Source organism: Oxyura jamaicensis, chromosome 9, assembly GCF_011077185.1.
Source record: "Oxyura jamaicensis isolate SHBP4307 breed ruddy duck chromosome 9, BPBGC_Ojam_1.0, whole genome shotgun sequence".
NCBI lineage: Eukaryota > Metazoa > Chordata > Aves > Anseriformes > Anatidae > Oxyura > Oxyura jamaicensis.
In genome coordinates this window covers 16,937,721-16,943,872 of record NC_048901.1, presented here as the reverse complement: position 1 = coordinate 16,943,872, position 6,152 = coordinate 16,937,721, and the positions used below count along the sequence as shown (strand labels likewise).

General features: G+C 43.2%; 1 long non-coding RNA gene across 1 annotated transcript; it reads left to right on the top strand.

Annotated features, from left to right (window-relative positions):
- The first annotated feature begins 1,300 nt into the window (after positions 1-1,300).
- LOC118171761 lies at positions 1,301-4,468 on the top strand. Its single transcript, XR_004753366.1, has 2 exons — positions 1,301-3,520; positions 4,315-4,468. It is a non-coding gene; the product is annotated as an uncharacterized LOC118171761 (long non-coding RNA).
- The last annotated feature ends 1,684 nt before the right edge of the window (positions 4,469-6,152 follow it).

Genomic DNA, 6,152 nt, shown 5'->3' with positions numbered 1-6,152 from the left:
TTTGAGTAGTTTTTTGCTGGACAGCAGTGATAAGCCCTCCAGGAAAAAGCAGTGGTAAGCGGTGGCTCGTGATACACATTTTGTACTCTTCTCTGTAGTAGTGTTTGCTATTCTCTTTCAGTTGATGTATCGTGTAAAAAAAATCTGGTAAAGCTGCTATCCCATATGTGGTGAATTTAAGTCTATTGATTTCTAGCTTTCCTACTTGCATTTTACAGACCCCTACCGCATCTGGGACCAGAGCTTGAAAAGCCCTCTTTAGTGAAATGGATTGTCTTCCGCAGGTCATTGACACTCTATATTCTGCCTTATCTAAATTAGGCAGTCTCCAGTATTCTCTGATCTAATCCCAAAAGTAAAGGGTGTGCGTTACGTGCAGATGTAATGCTTACACATAAATTTCCCATTGAGCAGTTATTGGAAAAGGAGATGAAAGCAGGTAGAGCTTGACCCTGCAGTTCGGTGCACATGCTGTCAGGGACGCAGTGTCTGCTAACAGCTGGCTTTTCTGCACCTCGGCAGGTGATGGAGTTCCCACTAGTTCAGGAGTCCACTGCCAATGGTTATCGCATGCTGTTCTGAGAATTCCCATCAGTCAAAAAAGTCTCATAAATAATTTAGAGGAAAGCAATTAGCACACACAGCTGTAGCTGTTTGCAAAGTCACAGTCATACCTGCCAGGGCAATCTGGAAATGGAAATTGCAAAGCCATGTTTTAAAGTAGCCAGAATAGTCTAGCTAGGAGCTAGGGTTGGTGGGTAGTTGTTGATGAGTAAGGAATAATTGCACTTCCATGTCTTTTTGTGAGTAATGAAATCCAGGATAGAGATCTTTAAATTTTTTTTTTCATACCAGGGAAGGGATCAAAGGGATGCATAGTTTGAAAAACTCCATCAGTCGCCTTATCATTCCGGAGGCTCTGCAACTCACTCAGCTTCAGAGTGGAGGGGATAAGTTTTATTAGAGACTTCAACTTGCATTTTGAAGGCTTCAGCTAGTTAAGGCTAGTTTTTATGTACAGACTGTCCAGCAAGGATAGGCAGGAGGAAAAGGAAGGAGGTATAGTCTGAAATTTCTCATCTGCGTATGCTTGCCTTGACAGATTGATGGGAATAAATTGTTTGAGAACTTCTGAGTAATGATGAAAGGCAGAGGAACCTGCCCTTTAAGAATCCCAAGCAACTACAGGGAAGGTGTGAAGACAAAGGTTTGTTTGTGCAGGTGAGCCATGGGAAGAGGATATCCATATTTAATCTAAAGATGGCAACAGGCTGGGGAGGGCGTATGGAAATACATTTTAGGATAAGGTTAGAAATCAAAGTCATCATGATTCCTGAACAGTTTTACATCCTTCCATGTGGTTAGGATGCTGTCTGCCTGGCTTTAAATAAATCAAAGACATAGAATGAACTGATGTCTGGTCTTCTGCTGTATCTCTTGAAATATGCAGATCAAATGTTGCCCACCTCTGTGAGATGATAGTTTCCAAGGTAGAGTGGCCTCTAGATTGGGTTGAAGCATTCCCCTTTTACTGTGACTTCAACTCAGAAAATGGAGAGATGTCTGAATAACAAGTTTGTCATAACAAACATTTTCTATAAGTGCCAAGTCTCCTACTAAATTGCCTGCATTTTCTTTCCATGGAGTAATTTTTGAATAGAGATAAGTCAGCTATTTTGTTTGTCAGTACTAATTTGAAAAAGCTAAGTTCATTATGTTTCAAAAGCCTTAGATATAACAGACCAGCTCCAGATGACATTGCATCAGTGTCTTGATGTGACACTGGGACAGATGGATATCCTTGTGGATTTCCATTTGAACTCCCCATTTCATCTTACTCTCTCCCAGTTGTTTAAAATTCTTTCAGGCTAAGAAAAATGCATAAACACAATTCCATTCCACTGATCTTAAAATATGTAGAATAGCCCCTATAGTACTTTTCTTCCTCATTGGAGATGGTCTCAGCTTCTTCAGCCTCTCGTTAACGAACATTTTCACTGACAGTAACGTCCCCATTTCTGTCCTACACTACATGTTCTTCATCCTTCTTCATGGACGATTCCAGTGCTGCAGTGACTGCAGCTATATGCTGCTTTAGAAAGTGTTTAGCAATTACAGTAATGGTATCATTTGGGGAAGCTGGTAATCAAATTTCTGCTGCAGAAGGTTTTTGCCTCTTGTTCCTTCACGTTCTAAGAAATTCAGTAACAGCTTTGTCCTGTTTCTAATTTATTCCTTATTCCATTTCACTCTTGTTTCTGATGAAACAACCCCTCACAATCTGATATGAGTGAAAGGCAACACAGCATCAAAAGAAACGTTTGGCTGCCAAGCAAAAGACAAAATGTACCAGTAGGGTGCTGTGCATCGGCACTGCTTCCAGGAGGCAGCCGTCTTCCAGATCTTGCCCTCAGAGAGAACACAACCAAAATGTTTTAATGAAGAATACCGGCAGTTGGCTACAAGAAACCGCACTTGCTCTTTCTGCAACACCATTTGGACTCGCATCACTTGTGCGTGTTAAAGGGTGTTTGGATTCCTGCCTTGCTCTTCCAGCCTTGACCACTTCTACCTGCCCTGGCCTCCCGTGGTCCCCGTGCAACTCCAGAGGAGAACTCTTGGGTATTGCTTCCCCCTGCCATGTAGATCAACTGAAGCATTCATTTTCCAGTGAGCTTCCCAGTTGTATTGGCACAACTTTGGGGGTGGTGGGAGGGAGCAGAGATACAGGAGGGAAAAAGAGTGACTGGAGGCAACAAACTTCCCAGCTGGTTTCGCTGCCTAACCAGACATGTAGAAGTGAACCTGGAACTCGCTTTGAAGTAGCTAGCTGAGCAGCAGCCTTGGTGAGCTACAGCACAGCGCAGTCACCTGCACAGCTTCTGTTTCACAAGTAGGCTCTGCAGCCTGCGCTGGTTTGGTGCCATGACAACACTGCCTGTGGTACCTGCAAGAGCGAGTTTAAATATAGTTTATCCACCGTCTCAGTGAGCTCTGGTCCATGCAGCGCAGGCAAACAGCAAGATGTAATTATGGAGTATTCAAGTTGGAAGCTAAATGCTCTGTTAAGGGTGCCTTTCTTTCACTTGCACAGTCCCTTTTACAGTTATCTCTAGGGCCTGTTGACTTCAATCCACTTGTTTTCAAAACATGCCTGCAGGGCAGGGAAGCAGCCCTGTCCATGTCCTGCAGGGAGAGATCTGAAAAGCACCAGGTGTGGAAACTTGTTCACTTTGCAAGCAGCAAGGAAAGTTTGGAACTTTACTGCTCCCCTTTACTGTTCCCACCTGTTTGAGGGCACTCAGAGTGCCGCAGCTGAGCTGATGGGCTGTGGCTCTTCATTCTTCAGCACAATGCTGGGCAGCTGATGGAGGTGGCCCAAGCTATTCTGACTTGTATGTAAGGTGGACTGGGAACAGAAGTTATTTTCTGCCCTACAGCCTGAACAACAGAGGCAACAGCCTCTGACTGACAAGTGCTGGTGGCCGTTGTGGGGTGAAGCACTGTCCTGAAATGCCAGGTACAGGAGGTTCAGGCTAGGAGTTTGTTGTGGAGCAGTGTTAATGCATGTCATCCTCAATCACTAAGCTTCCTTTCTCCTTCAAGATTATCCTTCCCTCTGAAATCCTTGTCAGTGTTGTAACTATGAAAGTACAGATACTTAAAACTTGAGTAAATGTACAATTGAGAGTGGTTTTGTACTCTAAAATATAACTGTATTTACATAATTGGGTTATGGTCACAGAAGAGGAACTGAAAAATTCACCCTGCAATGATAGAAACGTCAGAGATCCCCTCACCCACACGTCAGCCCGAAGTTCCCTTGAATTAATTGTGCAGGCGCAGAGCACACATTGAGATCTAAGCCAGCTATGAGGAATCTGCTCTGAAAAAGTGGTGTTGTTTTTATTTTGTTGATGGTGGGTGGTTGGCTGGTTTATGTTTGTTTTAAACCCAGTCACTTTGGAGATCCAAGTCAGAGTTTACTGCATACGTTAGGTTGCCAGCCCTTGCTTTGGAGTAACCAGATTGTAGGTGAGATGAGCTGCTGGAAATTTCACAGCCTCTTAAGTAAAGTTTGCACCTATCAAACAGTGATGTGGGATCACAGCCAAAGCCCTCGTGGTGTTTCAAAAACGACAGTGGATTGTCAGTGACAATCACATGGCTAGTGATAGAGAGCTTACGCTTTATCAAGCCACTAATTTGAAGGAAAAGGAAATACTGCTTTTTGTTAACTGTGAGACAGGAGCCATTGTTCAAATTTTAGGAGATTTGTCTCTGAGATATGCTGAAGTGATCTTTTTTTATCAGGAGCTGCTGTGCACTCGTCCTTGACAGGAAGGGCAAGCTGAGCAAACAGGGCAGAGGACGAGCGTGTGAGGTGGCCGCGGGGGAGCCAGCAGCGGGGACAGAGCTGCTCTGACTGCTCGAGAATCTCTACGGCAACTGGGAAGGGCTGAAAGCACAAAGACAAGATTATGTTGTGAAGATGTTTCCTCACAGAGGAGTCTGGGTTATTTCTGTTGCAGTATTGCTTCCTTCACACCCCTTGTATTGCTATGATACAGGATTAACATCCAAAAGTTTGGAGAAACTTCAGACTTCCCAGAGCATGGCCCAAGGAGTAGCCAATGCTCTGTTGTCCATAGCTGCATTCAGTTTAGAGTTTACTTGCTGTGAATGTACCTTTTTTAAAAGCTTTTTTGCTTTGTTGTAATTTAAGAACAATCCTTGCAATGTCTCTATTGTCAAGTATGTGCTGAGATGTACGGGTATTTCTGCCAGTATAGTCTTTCCATCGCAACTTGAAGTTATGGAATGTGCAAGAGGGGTCCTTATTTTTATTCCTATTCAAAAGTGGAAAAGGAGGCAGTGACAACAAAGAAAATTTTCATTTTCCTTCTTTAACCCTGCCAGTTTGAATAATCTTTTGCTGAGTTTCCTGATGTGGCTATTTGCATTCTTCTGCGAATTCAGACTGACTGTTAGCAGCCTCCAAATAAAACATGGTTATATGAAGATTTACCTTGGCTGTATTCTTGCTTGGCTACACGACACGCATGGCAGCTAACTAGTTCAGCTCATGCTCCATGTCTTTTTCCAGCAGCTGCTTCCTATCCAAGCTCACTGCTGCCCAAATTAGCAGGATTGGTGCTTTAGCTCAAGAAGTAGGAGATTTAGTTCTGGTGTTTGTGTCAGTGATCAATGAAGCCAGGAAGCTGCATTTACAAAGTGTTCAAAGGCCCTTTTATTCTGAAAGAATCAAATCCAGGCTTCTGTTAAATGCAGTAAAGTCTCCCATCATTAAAACATTGAGGCTGCAAGTTTGGCCACAAAAATGTTGCAGTAATGCAGTTGGTATTCAGTCCTTTCTGTCAGCATTGCCAAGTCTGCCTTTTATTTATTTATTAATTTTCACAAGTCTCATGTCTTTCATGCATTCCTTAAAGCCTCAGTGTTTACAGCGTGCAGTTTACAGTGTTTACTCATCTGAGAATCTCAGCTTCCAGTTTTTAAAGATCTGCTACTAGCCCTCGTAGACAGGGAGGAAGCAGAAACGTGATAAGACTGATCCTCCCAAGCAAAACCAGAAGGCTTGTAAAAGAAGAAAAAAATTAGAAAGTCAAATCATGATTTTTAAGAGGATCTCATGAACTTGGGCTCTCATTTATGTGTCTCAAGTGCCTGAAGTAGACGGTACTAATGATTGCCTGGGTCAGGCCATGACTCAAGTGCAGAGGTGCTATTAGAGAGCCAGAGAACACAGCAGCACTGCGATGGGTTGGGGGAGGAATCCTCTTTCCATTTATTATATTCCTGTTTTACCTTCACAGCCTGAGTCTTGCATTGTGCACCCTGTTTACTGTGTGTTTCATAAAGGCCAGAGGACTCATCCTGTTGCTCTGAAACTGCTTAGCCCATCTTTGGCTGGATTTACTGTACAGGAAGAGCAAATGGTTGCTTAGGAAAGCACTGTGTTTAATGAGAGAGCTGGCCTGGACATTTTTTCTAACAAACAAATAAAAGCCAGCAACTCTCAGTCTGGCACTGACTGTTCTGTTTGGTGTGTTACCGCATTGTCTTCCATATTATCTTTTTTTTTATTTCTTTGTTACAGAATTTCACAACCCATGGCCTGGATACTGCAA